At 31.9% G+C, this 19,457-nt stretch overlaps 1 pseudogene; it reads left to right on the top strand.

Annotated features, from left to right (window-relative positions):
* The first annotated feature begins 1,370 nt into the window (after positions 1–1,370).
* LOC149527422 (zinc finger BED domain-containing protein RICESLEEPER 2-like) lies at positions 1,371–3,585 on the top strand (annotated as a pseudogene).
* The last annotated feature ends 15,872 nt before the right edge of the window (positions 3,586–19,457 follow it).

Raw genomic sequence — 19,457 nt, 5'->3', positions numbered from 1 at the left:
TATTAATATACATGACAGGCCACGAATATGTACAGTTTAGTATATTTGTATATACATATTGCTTCTCATATATATATATATATATATATATATATATATATATCTTCTTTTAACACGAGTATTTTTTATGTTTATTGATGTACATGAGTGGACACAAATATGTACAATTTACTAGATTTATATGTAAATACCGCTTCTATATACGTTCATCTCTTAAATATCAACATTTAAAGACTTTTTCCTATCAAATTTAAATAGAAAAACATGTGTAATAAATTATGTATATGCACGGTTGAGAAAGGCCATGCATTATAACAAAATGTTTTAAAACTTTTCAGTTGGCAAGATAAAAAACAGTTGTTTAAAATGATGATTAGACTTTCAAGTCTTTGACGTTGAAATCAAGAGACATACAACAAGTAAATTAATAACTTTTCCCACAAAACTTAAGTTGTTGCAAAGCTCAAGCTGTCCAAACGTGCAGCCTTAAATGATTATCAACACATACTCCAAGGAGAATAACGCCAAAGGGTGAGTTGAGATTTGCTTCGCTGCTAAGTTTAGTGCTAAGTAGGGAAGGCACTCACTAATCTTGCTTCACAAAGCAAATCAAAAGGCAGTCACACTAGAAAAAAGAGAAGCCAAATGTAGGACTATGCAACGGTAGGTTGGGACTGTCCAACGACCGCAACCGTCAGTTACAATAACCGACGGTTGTTTTTGCAACCGTCGGTTGTTCCGATCGGCCTCATCAGCTGATCGGCTCAATCGTCGGGTGGACTCCTTTCCCCTCGAACTGACCAAAAAAATCGAGACATTTTCTTTGTTTGTAGTAAATCACCCATAGGCCCCCGGCCCAGCACTTCACTACTCCCCCCCTCCCCCCTCCTGCGAGTCCCGACCTGATCCTTCCCCCCTCCCCCCCCCCCCCATCCTAATCTAGGGGCCCTTCCTTTCGAACCTTTCCTGCTTTCTGCCTCTCCTTGACTCCCTCTCTCTCTAACTTGCGCAAGCAGCCATTGATCTACCACCCTCACCCTCGGTTTTCCATTCTTCAACTGTCACTGCAAGATAAGTTGAAAGATTTTATTTTATTGTTAGTTATTTTGTGATGGGTATGAAATGTTATTTTTTATTTGTAAAAATTAGAGATTATGGGTATGAAATGTTATTTTTTGTTTGTAAAAATTAACTTTAGTGCAAATAAAATGAATTCCAATGAATTAGGAAAATAATAGTTTGATTTTTAAATTTTGATAATTAAATTTTTTTTCAACTATAGATTATTTCAACCTTAATTGACATTAAATGATTGGCAATATGCTATAATTAATCATTGGAATTAATATTTTGGTATTACTTTTTTTTTGTAGATGTCAACTAATGAGGAAACAAATTTTGCAACTAATGAGACACTAACACCATCAACATCTACACCACATGTTACTGCTAGTTCTACCGAAGCCAACAAAACATGTGAAGTTGTAAGTAAAGTGCGAAAGCAAAGGGAGTCATCTCAATCTACATCAATTGTGTGGGATCACTTCACCAAATTTGTTGATAAGAAAGGTAATAAGAAAGCTAAATGTTCTCATTGTGGTAAATAATTGTGTGCTGATACAAAAAAGAATGGAACATCTTCTTTGAAAAATCATATTAAAGTTTGTCCTAAGTTGAAATTGGTGCGTGATAGTGAGGAGAACAAGCAGATGGAATTAGTTCTTGCTTCGAGAGGGATGGGGTTGGGTAATTGGAAGTTTGATCAAGAGGGAATTAGGAGGAGTTTAGCTGAGATGATCATTTTAGATAAATTACCTTTTAAGTTTGTGAAAAATGAAGGATATAGAAAGCACATAAACAAAGCATGTCCTAGATTTCGTATCCCGTCACGATGGACTGTTGCTAGGGATTGTTATAAGATTTATACTGATGAAAAAACTCGAATGAGAAAATTATTGAGATTATGTCCTGGTAGAATGTGTCTCACCACTGACACATGGACTTCGATTCAAAGAATTAATTATATGTGTCTAACTGCCCATTTTATTGATAATGATTGGAAGTTACAAAAAAGAATTTTGAACTTTTGTCCGATCACTAGTCATAAAGGTGAGGCCATTGGTAATTCAATTAGTAAATGTTTAGGGGATTGAGGGATCCAAAAGATTTTTTCTATCACCGTTGATAATGCTAGTTTAAATGATGTTGCAATAGGATATTTGAAGAAAATATATAATGTTGCTGGAACTAGTATTTTAGGAGGTAGGTTTTTTCATGTGAGATGCATTGCTCATATTGTTAATCTTGTGGTCTTTGATGGATTGAAGGATATGAATTCCTCAATTGCTCGTGTTAGAGGGGCAGTGAGATATATTAGGCAATCCCCTGCTAGATTAGCTAAGTTTAAGGAGTGTGCTGCTAGTGCGGGAGTTGAGAGTAAGTGTTTATTGTGTTTAGATGTGGGCACTAGATGGAATTCTACTTTTTTGATGTTGGATATAGCTTTGAAATTTCAGAAGACTTTTGCATCATTTGAATTATGTGATAATAGCTACATACCTGAGCTCATAAGGTTGGGAGATGGGGTGCCCGATGATAAAGATTGGGCAAATGTTAAGAGGATTTCTCTTTTCTTAAGAGAATTTTATGATTTGACCTTGAGTGTTTCAAGCACATCTTACATAATTGCTAATTCTTTTTTGGATTCCATTTCTGATGTGTATACTACTTTGATTGAATGGCAAAATGGTGATGATGTTGATTTACAGTCTATGACAATTAAGATGAAAGAGAAATTTGACAAGTATTGAAGAAATGTGGACAAAATGAATTTGGTGTTATTTATTGCTGCTATACTTGATCCAAGGAAAAAAGTTTCTTATGTTGAATTCACTTTGCTAGACATGTATCCTCCTACTCAAGCTTCAATGATGTTTTCTTTGGTGACACAAACAATGGATGAGTTGTTTCGTTGTTATAGAAACATGTTACAACCTTCAGCTCGTGATGTTGGTGAAAGTGGTCAAGAGTGTCCATCGTCCATGGGTCAAGGCACTAGTGGTGGCTATAGTGATAATGTTGCTTCAACTTTGATTGGCAAGGATACAAAACGTACTAAAAAAAAATTTGGATAGGCTCAAGAAGCACCGGTTAAACACTGGATCAAATGAGCTAAAAACGGAATTGCAGAAATATTTATCTGAGCCTGTGGATGATGAGGGTTTCGATGATGATGAGTTTGATGTTCTCATGTGGTGGAAACTTAACCAGTTTAGGTTTCCTGTACTTGCTGCTATTGCTCGTGATGTATTGGTTGTTCCCGTATCAACAGTTGCTTCGGAATCTGCTTTTAGTACCGGTGGACGTGTGCTTGATGCATATAGGAGTTCTTTGACTCCTAAGGTCGTGCAAGCACTTATTTGTGCCCAAGATTGGTTACGTGGATTGGCACGTGGTGATCCGGATTTGATTGAAAATGATTTGGACGAGCTTGATAAACTTGATTTTGGTAAATATTTTATTTATAATTCAATTTATTTGATTTTTCAAAAATCAATTTACCATATTTATTATTTTATTCTTTAGAGTTGACTAATATTGCATTGGAGACAATAGCTAAGTCTGAGCTTGAGTCGGACTAACATTTTCAGATAAAGTTATCATTAGGTATTATGCAATATTTATATTACATTTATAATTCCTTTAGGTTATCTTACCATAAATATTTAGACTAATTATATATTTACTTTTAATTTTTTTAGGGCCATGTTCTGCAAAATCATTACAAATTGAAGTTGGAGCCTTGGAGATTCATATTTTTGAAATTTAGTAATTTATGTCATTAAGCTTTAAGTTGTGAAACTCTTGTTTGTTTATTTATTATATGAAGACTAATGTTAATTTCTTTGTGATCATATTTAATTATAGAACTTTTGAAACTAATGTTTACTTATTATATAACTATTTGAATTAATAAAAAAGATCCATGTTAAACGAAAAAAAATCAAATTATTTAACAAAAAAATTAATTTGAAATTAATGTCATTATATCTTTAACCATTTTAGTCCATGGATCCTTAATTATTTTAGCCCATTGATCACAGCCCAAGTCAACCCATTTTAGCCTAAATCAACCTGAGTCAACCTATTGATCTCACCCTCAAAAACCGACTGAACCGACCGAAACTGAGCTTTTAAAAAACCGATCGAAACCGACATTGCATCATATGCAGTTCGGTCGGTTATATTGAAAAAATTTTTGGTCGATTTTTGGTCAAAACCGAACCAAAATTGACAAAACTGACCGCCGCACACCCTTGGGCAAACGGGTAGCTTGCAGGGAAACTGCCATCAAGCTTGTAGGGCTTTGCAAGGCTGCAATTTCTCTCCTCTTTCTCCTTGGGTTTCGAATATGCTATCTTTTCTAACGCCAATAAATAATTGCAACTCAGACACATGTCAGGTATACTTAATTTGCAGCATATAAGCAACGTATTTATAGGAAAAATCACTAATCCTAGTCGTATTACACTACAAGAATACTAGTTTTTTCCGATGAAAAAATTTTCATTGGAAATTTTTAAACGGAATTCCAACGAAAATTTAATTTGATTTTTTCTGATGGATTTTCAACAGAATTCCAACGGAATTTTTTCAACAAAAAATTTCTATTGAAAATCCATTGAAAATTTTTTTGGGGCAAAAAAAATTAATCCTGCTAAACTTTTCGACAAAATTTTTAACGGATTTTCGTTGAAATTTTTCAACAAAAAATAATTCGTTGGAAATCCATCAGAAAATTTATAGCGTTAAAAAAATTAAAACCCTCTAAATTTTCCAATGGAATATTTCATTGGAGAATTCCATCAGAATTATTATTTTTAAAATTTTTTATTTAAAATATATTAAGAATTTTTAAAAATTTTATTAATCATTTATAAGAAATATATTAATAAAATTAAATATATACATACTAAGTTTTATAATATTAAAAATTTAAATATGTTCTCCTTTACTTTTTTTATATATTTTGAAAAATTTATTAAATAATAAATTATAAACTAATAGTTTCAAATTCATTAATGTTATAAAATTAAAAAAGTTATAAAAATAACATAATAATTAATTTTTTAATTTATAAGAATAGATGATAAAACCTTCATGGGCTAAGAATGGCCCAAGGCAACCAATGGAGGAGTGAACAAGCTTGCTTCCAGGTATGCTTCCCAAGACCCAAGAATTCTTACTCAAAACTCACCGTTTTATTGCTTGGCACAGCAACTCATTTCCTACCCAAAACGACGTAGTTTTAGTAATTGCCAAGACTAGGTATAAAACCCTTTTTTCCTCATTCTTCTCTCATTTGGGCTCTTCACTTTCTCTCTCTATCCGTAACTCATCTGCTTTCTCTCTAAAAATTTTCAGCTTTCCCTTTCCCTCTCTCAAACTTCTTTTCGAGCTCACTCCGATCCTCCAGTCACCGTCACCGGCGGCCTACCAACCCAAAGCCTTTTCTTTTATTCTCTTTCACTGTCAGCCTCTTCCTTCTCCTCTTCTCTCTTTTTTCCTTTTTTTTTTTGCTTTCTCTTTCTTTCTCTTCGGCGTCGATCGGCCCTCTCTCTTCCTTTAGCGCCGATCGATCCTCTCTCTCTTTTCGTCGGCCACTCTCCTTTTGCCAGCACTCTTTCTTCCTTTAGTGCTGACCCTGCTTGACATTAATCAATGATCGATACTGACCTTGTTTTGCATGCTTTTGACAGCATTATTTTCCAGCCTTTGATGTTTTGGAAATTTGTATACGTTTCTCAATGAAATCCTGACTCTGCCACTCTTTTTGTCTTTTTGTGCAGATTATTTTGGTCACTCAATCTAGGATTGGTGATCTTTGTGAACCACTTAAGTGTATTTTTAACTTGTATGTTAAGCAGGTTGCCAAGAACCCACTTTATACCCTTGGAACTTCAATCAAGTAAATAGTCTTTTTTTTCCCAATTTAATAGGTACATGCTTACCCTTTGAGGATTGTTCTATTATGACAACCATTGGTCACCCCTTTTGGTTAATGTTGCATTTATTTGCATATTTGTCTCTGTAAACTGAAGTTTCTCACTATTTTAATTTTGTTGAATAAAAAGGCAAATGTTGCAAATTGGTTATGCTATGAATGAATTGTTTAATAAAGGCAGATGCTCAGTCCAATAGGTGTCTTTATGGAAGTCTTTAAATAAAATGAGTGGAATTTTGCTCAAGTATAAAAAGGAAGACAAGTATATGTGAGTAGTCTAAATTGTGGGCTAGGCATCATTCTTGGATATATTTACTCTGTTTAATGAACATGCCATTCTTGGATATGTATACTCTCTTTAGTGAAGCCAAGAAAGTCATTCTACTAGCTCTATAAAGATGCATTAACCATGAAGTTTAAATACTCCTTTCCTAGTCAAAGTTCCTTGGCATGGTTAGTTTTTACCACTTCAGCAGCTTCAAGATGAGAGCAACCTAGATTTTGTTGTTAAAGTTGCTTTTCTCTTCTTAGATGATTTTAAAAAGTTGCTCAATGATCTCACCATAGCTTTGTAAGATCTCAATCTGTGTCAACTTTCTTCTTGCCATAACTGTCTTTTACTATTATTATTATTTTTACATCTTTGAGTTTCCTATTTTATTTTCTCCTTAACTTTTCCTTTTCTAACATAGAGATTAGCTACATGTATACTTCTAAAAGTTTGATACACATGTTCATCAGTGAAAAGGTAGCAGCTGCAAGTACTTATAAATTTTCCTTTCTTTAATGTCAAGCCTTGACAACTTAAATTATCCTTTTTTATTTGCTTCATAAAACTTTTCTTATTCCCTTTCTTTGAAAATTTTTATTTTTTCTTCAATAGTAGTTGAACCCCATAATTGCACTACAAAAAGTATAATTCAAATGGAAAAAGGTCTGACTTGTTAGATTTGACCATTCAATTGATAGAGAAGTTAAAGTTGAAACAAGATTTTTAGAAAGTTGGGTTGCTCTTGTCTTTGCTCATTGTTGTTTGATGATAATGGTTGTTGTGTATGTTTGTGTGTTAAATAGCATTGGTGCATAGAGAGTTAAAAATGCTTGCATTGCTTTTTGCAACTTCTCTGAGGAGCAGAACATTGCAACGTGAATTGCTTTTCTCTGTCAACTTTTTTCTTTTTCTGTCTCCTTTTCTGTTCCTTTTTACTCAAAGCTTATGAACTTTGCAAAAAAAAATTTTTCAGGTGCTTGAGATGTCTTCAACAAGTTAAACAAGAGTATTACCTTGTGAATTTTAGATACTTTTTTAGTATGGCATACAATAACACATTTAGCTTTGTGCTATATTTGTTTGACATTTTGAGATATTATTGGTTTATGACAATTTTTAATTGCATGAACTTAATTTTGAATTTTGGATTTTAATGTGTATTATTTTTATCAATTTTGGACGTGAATAATGGATGGTAATTGATAATTTTTTACTGAAATTTTAATTGGTAATATCCGTTGAAAAAGCATTACCAACGGAACATTTTCATTGAAAATTAATAACGAAACTCAGTAAGAAATGCTTTTCTAACAGAATTTCGTTGAAAATGCTTTTTTAACAAAAAATTCTGTTAGAAATTTTCGACGAAATTCCATTAGAAAAGCATTTCCAACGAAAATTCTGTTGTTGGAAAAGCATTTCCAATGGAATTTCTATCAGAAATTTTCAACGGAATTTCGTTGGAAAAGCATTTCCAACGGAACTGATGCAAGACAATTAATAGATTATGTACTTTTTTTGACAGAATTTTTCAACGAAATTTTCCGTTGGAATTTTTCAACGAATTTTCAACGGAAAGTATTTTCAACGATGTTTTTACAGACAAAATTTCCAATAGAATTTTTCATTGAAAATTCGTCGAAAATAGGCATTTTTAACGAAATTTTAACTTTTTTCGACAGAAAATTCCATCAAAAAAAGATTATTTTTTAGTAATGTTAGGACTTAGATAGCTTTTTAGGCTTATTTATAAAATTGTCTTTTAACAAAATTGAACTCATTCAATTTAATCTTTTAAGTCTATACTTCTTTTTAATTAAGTCCAACGTTTTCATCAATTTTACATTATTGCAATCCAAACCTTAAGGTGTGGGACCTAATAAGTTCTAAACATGTTGGTAATAAACATGAACTATAATCTAACACTAATTTAGATTAGATAAATCAAAAAATTTGCATTCATCATCAATTCAGAAAATTGATTAATGCACATTTATAATCAAAATTGACATCTAGCAATGTGTCATGAATACCAAAATGTTAACAAGAGTTGAAAAAGTTCAACTTAACCTTTCGGTTCTTTATGCATTAGTATAATTCAATCCCTCATCATCTAATATCTTAATAAGACATAAAGCATGGTGTCCATTCTATCATTTTTCTTTATCATGATTAGTTCTTGCACTCTACTTAACTCACTAACAAAATTCAAAAAACTCTTTTTTTAAATCTTCATTCAACTTTGGCCCAAGATATTTTGAGTTCAGTTATTCCAAGAATTAGCAGGATATCTCACTTAAATCATTTAAGGTGATGTATCCTTTATCTATCATTCATTTATCTTCACGCGGTTCATGCTTTACCTAATTTATACCCCTTTTTACACCTTTGGTTAGGACTACTTAAGGTACTATTAAAGAATAGCAATTCTGCCTAAGATAACTTGAGAATCTCAAGTCTAAGGATTACATACATGAACAACACATGAGAATATTTCTATAAATACTTGAGTGAAATTACAAATGGAATTCTTATGATGAGTTTTGTTCAATGAACTCATTATTGTCACAAGCACTAGTATGTTAGTTTCAAGTATCTTTATACTTCAATCTATAAAATCAAAACTTACTTCATAAATAAGAAACATAACATATGTTGGTCTTTTGGCTTATATCGATATGCATGTTCTTATGAAAAGCATTGACTAGGAACTGTTTTAAGAATGATATGCTCTGATGCATTGAGAATTTCACAATCATAACTCATTATAATTTCTATACAAAGCTTATTTAAGCAATTAATATGAGATAGATAAACTCATAGATAAAGAATAAACCCTTATTTCGCAATGCATTAAATCATGTTGTTAGTTTTACAATTCATCCTTATTTTAAAATGACAAAAGCAAATGATCAAAACGTAAGTGTTAAAGGGAGTGTCACATACCATTTCTAAAGGGATCGTGAATGGCACAAAGACCTATGTGGGTATGGCCCACTAAACATAGGCAATCCTTAAACAATATGCATGGGCTTGACATATACCGCATTTATACAATATCCATTCATTACAATAATATTCACAAGTATATGAACATCACCTCATCATTATGGAGCTTCTCAACAAAATGTGTGGAACATTATACATTCATTCATCAAATAAATAGATCACACAATCATGGAACTTCTCAACATAAAGTATGGATTCTATTTCATTTCATATCAATCTTCACAGTTATACATATCATCTAAGGTTCAGCATACATTCCGTGCTTAAATGTCCTATTGCCCTTTCACCATAGCATTAACATTTGTTTACATCCATTTTCAAGGCTTAACACAATATTCACAATAACGAACAAATATGAATATATCAACAATTATTACATGACCAAGTATCATTCAGGAATCAACATCTAAAAGACTCGACTCTACATATTATGGTGTGTAGTAATTAAGAAAGCCAGAATGAAGGCACTACCACACTTACCAAGTATAAGGTGAGCTATTACTCTACAAGGAGCCTAGCCAAGGGAGTTATTCATCTATAAAACAAAAATAAGAGAAAATAACAAGAAAGTCCAATTAAATAAAAAATGTTTGTGATAAAGCAAGTAACTCGAAAAGAGAATAAGGTAGTCTGAAATCCAGCAACTAAAATCGTTACTTCTTCACCTTTAGAATTTGTCAAATCTTCAGCCACCCAAGTATTTGACCTCTAACAATAATCTACACAATGACTGAATATAACTTTCTTAAAGATAGGATTTTACTTGTACTAGCAAGTTTTGTTTCTAAAACCAAAAGACTAAAAGTTCTTGCCAAATCTTATGTCAGATAGAGAAAACTATTTTTCTTTTCTTATTTTTTATGAAGCGACTAAGAAGTGGATGAAGGCTTAGAGTTTTAGTTGGTAACATAACATATTTTTATAGCCAATGAAAGCTTAGAGTTTTAGTTTGCTAACATAGCATATTTATATAGCCAAACTAAGTTTTAACCCTAGATACAACAATTGTATTTGAATTCAATTAAGTCCTTAGGAACTTAATTAATTTCTGACTTGATTTTGGTCTATTTCAATTAAGTCCAACTTAATTGATTATCTTTATTTAATCTCAATCATGTCATTTAATGTGTGTGTCCTATTAGGCTTTTAACATATTGGTAACAAATATAAATCTTAATTAAATATCAATAATTGATTTATATTTATTGATCATAAGTGATATCTAGCAATATATCATGACCATCCAAATATTAGAGAGTCAATTAAAGAACTTGATAAAACCCTTTAGTGATAAGCCTCTTAGTGCAATACTGTCTTTTCATCAATTATCTCGAATATGTCACAAAGCATAGCTCAATATCTACTTATAACAGTCTATATTAGTTCTCACAATTTATGACTAATTTTATGAATTTAGGAAACTAACTTTTCTCAAATTCATCATGCTTTGGCCAAAGACTTTATACAAGTTAATCAAGAATTAAAAATAAGTGAGATACATTGTCTCTATCACTTAGGGTGATAAATCCTCTCTTGACCACTTATCCACTTTTGTATGCTTCATGACATGCCCAAGAACACCTTGTTTAGGCATCTAGTTGCCTCTAGACCTGTAAGAATGAAATCAAAATATGCCATTCCCTATACAAAATGACCTGGTGTCTCAAGTCCAAGGAATAGTTGCACGATTATCACATGAGAACATATTCTATTGACACTTGAGTGAAATACCAAATGGAGTTCTCATAGTAGGTCATGTTTAGTGAACTTGTTCTTTAACAAACACCCACATGTTATCTTCAAGTATCTCATATACTTCAATCTATGTGATTGATTGCTTACTTCCTAAGTAAAAAAGCTTAAGCATTTTATCATGTAAAGAAACAAGATAAGTCTCTCATAGCATATTTTATGGATTTTAAAAGAATTTATGAGGAGCTTCATGTTCTGTTGCCTTTTAGTCCTGATGTGAAGGTTTAACAAGCTCAATGGTAAAAAATGGCGATTATAAGTTTTCTTGTGGGTTTCCCTCTAAAGCTTGAGTTTTCTTTTATGGATTATGAGTTTTCTTAAATCTCATATTCTTTTCGGTTTCGAGATCTCCTCCCTGCATGATACCTTTACGAGAGTACTTCATACAAAAAGCTTTAGCTCTAGTTCCATGTTGGCTCAAACTAATAATAGTGCTCTTGTAAATAGTTAGAATAATAGTAGTGGTAACAAAGAAAGGGGAACAGGCAATTGTAACCAAGATGTTAATAGTCATAATTAGGAGTCAGGAGCAATTGTGTGCTATTATTATCACAAACTGAGCCATACAAAGAATTTTTGTGGGAAACTCCAAAATAAGTCTTAACAAGGTCAATCAGCAAATGTTGTAGCTTTGAATACTTCATCTTCTGAGAAGACTATTCTAGCTTCTGTAGAAGAATTTTTTGCCTAATTCTCTCAATACCAAGAATCATTAAAATCCATTATGTCTCCTATCACTATTATCGTTGAGTTAAGTAACTCCACTGCATGTCTTATTTCCTTATCATCCAAATAGGTCACTGATTCTGATGCCTCAAATTACATGATAGGTAATTTGAATATATTTTTCGCTTTCCAATCGCATATAACCTCCTTTAATGTTACTTTAGCATAGAGATTAACCTATTGCGTTGTTGGTTCTAGAACTATTAATCCAACTCCATTAATTTCATTGTCCAATATTTTAAATCTACACGAGTTTTACATACCTTATAAATACAAGAGATATTCCCTTTACCAGAATAGAAAAAATCTAAATAATCCATCAACTCTTTAACAAATTCACAATGATTAATTAGGCTAATAATCTCACTGTTAATGGAATTTCAAATTTGCAGGAATAGCCATGCGTCTTCATTCATTCAAGTTTGCCTTATATTATCAGTAAGAAGATCATTAGTAATATGATCATCCTTATTAATGCTTCTTAAATAAACCCAAACTGTCTTACTCCAATCTAAATAATTGGAACCATTAAGCTTATGTTATATGACCTTTGCAATCTTTGAGCATTATCAATGCTCTATCTTAACAATACAATAACAAAAAATAATTTTAGGAACATGGCTTTGATGCATAGTGATCTCATAATTGTAACAACTTTACAATTCTCTTGCAAAGCCTTTATGTTTCATGGGCTTCATTCAATTAGTACTTAATAACTCCTTATTATTGCACTAACATGAAGGAAAACCTCTATCACATATTGTTATGCGATTAAGTTTGCATTAAATGATAATCATATCCCTTGATCAATCCAATTGACTCCAGGATATAGTCCAACACTTTTTTCATCAAAAACAAAGGTAAAGACATTTTAACTGTCCAAGTTTATGTTGATGATATCATTTTTTTTAGCTCCATAAGTTTTTGATGATAATAAAACATTCTCACTCATTAATGTCTAACTTTACTACTTGAGTGTGTAGGATGAAAATGTATATCAATAACAAATTAATTACTGGAGAGCAACTATCAAAACTCATTAGAATAAAGAGTTACAAATGAGCCATAAAACAAAAACGTCTTAGTTAGATAATCAAAGGAGTTAGTCAACTAAAATTCAAAAGTGAAGTTAGTCAGTTCAAAGACAATAAACTCATAGTTGATTAAAGCCTTACTTAACCGATTAAGAAAGTAAAGCAGATTGTGAGACAAAAAAGACTTAGTCGACTAAGAAGTATGGTTAGTCGACTAAGAGCTCATTGTCAAAGACTTCAATTACAAGACAAAGAGAGCTTAATTGATTAAGTAGCATGGTTAGTCAACTAAGAGCTCACTACCAAAGACTTCAATTACAAGACAGAGAGAACTTAATCGACTAAGAAGCAAGGTTAGTGAACTAAGAGCTCATTGCTAAAGACTTCAATTACAAGACAGAGAGAACTTAATCGACTAAGAAGCAAGGTTAGTGAACTAAGAGCTTACTGCTAGAGAATTTAATTACAAGACAAAGAAGACTTAAATGACTAAGAAGTATGGTTAGTCAACTAAGAATACTTTGTCTAAAAATTTAAATTTGAATGATTGAGGACAGACTAACGGTTAAAATTGATGTTAAATTATTTCCAACGGTCTGATGTTGTCAAAATCCATTAGAGTTGATTTTTCAAGTATAAAAGACACCCTTAACGGTTAAAAAGAAGATGAGATACTTCAAAGATAAAAAAAAAGGAGCTCAAAAATAGCAAAAGCTCTCTCTATCCTTCCTACACTTCACTTCAATCTTTGTAATAGAGTTTAGCACTGCATCTTATAACATTTAGATCAGGTTAGTGATCATATGTATTTATTTATATTTGTACTTCTTTATTATTTAGAGTGTGCGACTCACTCTAAGGAGATTAATCAAGCTTGGGTTAGCTTGAGTGGTTTTATAGGTTCTAACTCAACTTAGGAAAGGTTAGTTTTGTGTTTTCGTTGATCTTGAGAAAAACCATTGTTAAAAGTTGTGGTTGAGCTTGTGAAAAGCCATTATAAAAGCTTGGTCGAAGCTTGGAAATTTCACTGTTTATAGTGATTTGGTTCAAAAATCCTTGATTGGAAGATCAAGGTAGTAGATGTAGGTCAAAAAGATCGAACCACTATAAATCTTTGTGCATTGTCTACCATCTTTTATTTTTCATTTCATTCTTCTTTAAATCATTCATTCATCCAGCACTAACTTCTCATCATTGACCTTTAACTAGCCCCTAATTCAAAGTCAAGTTTAATGAGATTCAAAAGGTACTATTCACCACACTCTGGCACACATCTTTGGGACCAATAAGTGGTATCAAAGCCTAACCCTCATTCTTAAGGCTTAACATCCTAAAGGAGATCTAAATGGCTCTTCAAAAATTAGTTGTTACTGAAAGACAGTCCATAAATAGACCACTTCTGTTTGATAGATCAAACTACCCCTATTGGAGCACTAGAATATCTATTTACATAAGGATAATAGATTATGAAATGTGGGATGTTATCATTGATAGACCTTTTATCCCTTCGACCATAAATGTTCTGACTAGTGAAACGATTCCTAAGCCAAGGGCTGAATGGACTGAAGCTAAAACAAAAAAGATTTAAACAAACTTTAAGGCAATAAATACTCTATATTGTGCCTTGACTCCTACTGAGTTTAACAAAATATCAAACTATACCACCGTCAAACAAGTTTGGGACAAATTTAGAATTATCCATGAAGGGACTTCACAAGTCAAAGAGTCTAAAATAGTTGTTCTAACTCAAAACTATGAAATGTTCAAGATGGAACCTGGTGAAAATATCACCAACATGCTTGATAGTTTTACTAACATTACTAATAAACTCAGTTAGTTAGGTAAGCCAATTCCTGAACATGAACTTATTAAAAGACTTACAATCTTTAAATTATCATATTTAGATCTTATGATAGGACCCCTGAAGCTAAATTTTAAAAATGACAAACTTTATGTTGCTTATGCCAAAGAAAAACATAGAAGAAGTTCATTTAAATCTAAAAAGATGTAACTATTATTAAAGCACCACAACTGCTTCATAGACTTATTTGAATAAACTAGGACCGGACCACAAGCTTAGGTGGAAAGAGTTATGGCTTTGTAATTGTAGATGACAACACTAGGATTTCTTAGGTTTATTTCTTTTCTCACAAATATCAAGCTTTAAAGGTCATCACATCATTTTGCAAGGGAGTTGAAAATGAGAAAAGGTATGCAATTTCAAATGTTAGAAGTGATCATGGCAAAGAATTTGAAAACTTAGGCTTTGAACAATTATCTGCTCAAAATGGTTATGGTCATAATTTTTAAGCCTTTAGAACTCCACAATAAAATGGTGTAGTTGAGAGGAAAAATAGAACTCTAGAGGTAACAATTAGGACTATGTTGTGTGAAAATAATTTGCCTAGGTATTTTTGGGCTAAAGCCATTACACCTCATGCTACATTGTGAATAGGGTAATGGTTAGACCAATGCTAAAGAAAACACCTTATGAACTTTATAAAGGCAAGAAACCTATTATATCATATTTTCATACATTTGGTTATAAATGTTATGTGATAAACAATGAGAAAGATAATTTAGGAATTGATACCAAAAGTGATGAAGGCATCTTTCTAGGATACTATTTAACCTCTAAAGTATGTAGAATGTTCAACAAAAGAACATTAGTGGTTGAAGAGTTATTTCATGTGCTATTTGATGATTCCAATCCTCCTCCTAGAAATGAAGACTTTGATGATGATGTAAGTATCCTTTATTAGCAAATTGAAGAGCTTGATCTTAATAATGAAGGATCCAAAGAAAATAATGAGGCATCATATGAAGAAGAGCAACAAATTGAACAAATCATTGAAGAAAAGTAGCTTAACCACCCAAGGGTAAGGAAAGATGTTGATGAAGGTAATATTATTAGTGATTCTACTCAAGGGGTAAAAACTAAAGTTAAAGCTAAAAATGTGTGTGAATATGTTGCCTTCATTTCTTAAATAGAGCCAAAAATTGTTGAAGATGCATTAAGTTTTCCAAGCAAGGAAAATCATGATTTAGTTGATCACATGTTGGATATTTTAGGTATTTAGGCATTTGGCCCATTAACATAATCATAGCATTCAGATATCCTAATGTGAAATGACTTGACCGATATAATATATATAGAAAATTGGATTTTGGTGTTGCATAAGCAATGCATTTATATTTAATAGTGTTTATTATTAATTTCTTCCCCTTGAAAAAGTTGAGAATTAAGAATGATTAGCTTTTCATGGAGTAGTAATTACACAAGATTTATTACTTTATATATCTTGTTACAGTTTATGGCCAGCCAAAAAATGCCTCCACCTATTTTTGAAATTCAGAAAAACCAAAACATAATGCAAAATGGGATCTGGTCATTACCAAAATCTTATTTCAAGTTTATATAAATGAGATCCATAAGCATTGAAAACTAGGAATTTCATTCAAAACTAAAAGATGGGAAGTTATAGTAAAGGAATTTAATACTCATGCTAATAAAAAATAAACCTAAAAGCAATGGAAAAATAGACTAGATAGTTTAAGGAATGAATGGACTTTATGAAAACAATTAAAGGCCAAAAAATCAAGTTTAGGTTAAAACCATGAGACAAGAACCATCGAAGCTGATGCTAGATGGTGGGATGTCAAAATAAAAGTAATTACTTTAAATTTTATATGTTTCAGCTACTATAAATTATTTTACATATGCACATTATTTAAAAGTTTCCTTTTCTTTGATGTTTGTGTAGGCTAATCTAAAATATGCTAAATTTTTATATCACGGCTATAACATGCTGATGAATTGGAATTTATATTTAATGATACAATAGCCACTAATTAAAATGCATAGACACCACTAATGGGTGTACCATCTGAAGATGCTACCAAATCTGCATATCTAACTCCTCTACAAGAAATTGTTGAATTTGATACGCAAGAAATCAATTGTGATAAAAATGACAGCCCTATGGTAAACATCTAAATCAAGAGGAAAAGAATGGTGTCAAAAGAAATGGGAAAAAAAGAGCCAAAGGGTAAGATAAAAATTGAGACTGTAGCAAGTTTGTAAAGAACATTAGAACTATTGTGTGAGGCAGCGGAAAGTCATAACACAACTAAAAGTGTTGAAATTTTAATGTCATCGCAAGCCCTAGGACAATATAGTATTCCAGAGTACATTCAAGCTATGAAATCTCTACAAAATGAGGGAAGATTAAGTGCAAATGAATTTAATTTTGCACTACAATTAATTAAAAAGGAAGAAAATAAACTCATTTTTATTTCTTTGCTAGATTTAAGTGATAGGCTAAACTGGATTCAATATGAGCATAATCTATCAAAAAACTATGGTGGGAGTTGTTGATTAGTTTAAGATTTGATTTGTTTATTTTAGATTAATGTTGAACTTTAAACTACCTTTTCTTTGTATTTGTGTTACTTGTTATGTGCAAATGAGTTGGTGTTTGAAAGAATTTGCTATTATCCATGTTATATTTATTTGAATTGTTATTTGTACTATTTGATTTGATTAAATAGTATTTATTTTTTTTAGTTGATATATTTGGATGTTTACTTATGTATTTTGATATTATCAAATAGATGTCTTCTAATGAAGTCAAAGTATCAATGCCAGTTGTAAAAAGAAGAAAATGTTCAAGATTTTATCAAAATATATATACAAGAGCTATTAGTGCAATTGCATATCACATGAAATACTTAATGAAATAAGGTAATAGATTCAATTATTCTGATGGATGGAATTGAGTACGTGAAACTTTACAAACTCCGCGTGAAAGTTATAACTTGTTTAAGATTAAATCACATGTTATATTGTAACTTACAGATACATTAATAAATAAGGAATGGTTACTTCCATCTAAAAACGTGACAACATTGGAGGTGGTCGTTATGTTTCTTTGGACTTATGCGCACAACAAAAAAAATCGTAATGTTCAAAATAAATTTAAAAACTCAAGAGAGACTATAAGTAGTAAATTCAATAAAGTGTTAGATAGTTTATGTTTACTAGCCAATAAAATAGTCAAGATTCCAAATTTTCAATTTACAGAAGTTTCATCCAAAATTAGAAATAATCGTAGTCATTGTCTTTATTTTCAAAGGTGTATTGGTGCCATAAATAGATCACATGTTCCTACCATTTTTCTTGCAAATGATCAAATTCGTTTTATTGGTCGAAAAAGATATCCAACACTCAACGTCATGTTAATGTATAGCTTTGACATGCTATTCACTTTGACATGTTAATTTTTTTATATGATTTAATTTTTAAAAAAAAATATTTTTATGATATTACAAATAAAAATTGGAGATATGCTACAAACTAACAAAAATATGATTTTGGATAATTTTATTATGAGTAATAAAATCTAACTTAATTTTAACAATCCATTCAAATTCAATTGAATTTAATTTTAAAAATTAATATCTTAAATCTCAAATAATCAGAACAAAAAATAATGAATAACGCAAATACAAAATAATCCAAACCTTAATCAATTGAAGTCTTTTTCGTTCAGCACAGCCCGACTTGTCCCGTTGGCACTCTGGCCCGTAGCCAAACTCGCTTCGGATTTTGTAAATTAGGGCTTCCAAGCATTTTCCCCCGAGGGCATGACTCATCACTAGATTAGAACCAGGAATACTCCTAGACGTCCTCGGCCGTCACTATGAGCGATGTCACCCACCAATAAAGAAAGAATAGGAGTGAAAAAATGAGAAGCGGTGATGCCAAGCAAACGAATAGAGTAGTGCCACGTGGGAGAAGAGCCAATGGGAAAGAAGTTTAGGTTAGAGACGGGTGACAATGAAAGAGAAGGAGAAAAAATAGAGCCCCCGTGGTGCTATTTGAATCAACCCATTTGGATGGACAAAACCCTCTTTCTCTCTCTCTTTCCCTAAACCCAAAACTCTCTTTGTTTCCCTCTCGTGGCGGCGGAGTCTGAGGTTGAGGCTGTGTAATTGCTCCCCTCTGTTCCTATCTCCTCTTTCTCTCTCTCCTCTAAAACCCACAACTGAGTTTTGGGATTTTTATTTAGGGTTTAGAGATTCGATCTGGTCTGGTGATGGCGGCCACAGTTGCTCCCCCTGCAGATCGTATCCTTGAATATTTGATTATGTTCTTCTGGGTATTATTGCTTTCATGTAGATCTGTTCATGTTTTTCGCTTGTCGATCCACCTTTTATGCGTGTCATGTCTTGTCGTATCCGGCGTGTTCATTGAATTTGTTGTTTAGGGATTCACGTTCTGAATTCCAGATAGATGGACTTCTCTGTGCTCTCCTTTATATGGTTTGAATATTTTTTTAAAAAAATTCTTTGTTTGGTTTGTTTCTGATAATTTATCTCCATGCTTATTATTGATTGAATTTGTTGTAAGGAACTGCTTGCTCTGATGTTGTTAACTTGTTCTTTGTTGCTCTGTTGAATTGTGAAGGCCGTTTGGGTCTGGTGATTGGTTGTGAATTTGATAGATGGGATTATTCCCAAATCGCAAAAATTTGTATTTCCTTTACTCTTTGCTTTCTTATAGAAACAGCAGAGCTTTTGCAGAAATTGTCTTTAGACTCACAAGCAAAGCCTTTGGATATTCCTGAGCCTACCAAGAAGGTAATCAAATTTCCTTCAT

This window comes from Theobroma umbraticum, unplaced genomic scaffold, assembly GCF_002168275.2.
Source record: "Theobroma umbraticum cultivar Fairchild unplaced genomic scaffold, ASM216827v3 scaffold_95.0, whole genome shotgun sequence".
Taxonomy (NCBI): domain Eukaryota; kingdom Viridiplantae; phylum Streptophyta; class Magnoliopsida; order Malvales; family Malvaceae; genus Theobroma; species Theobroma umbraticum.
This window is presented reverse-complemented; position numbering and strand designations above follow the sequence as displayed.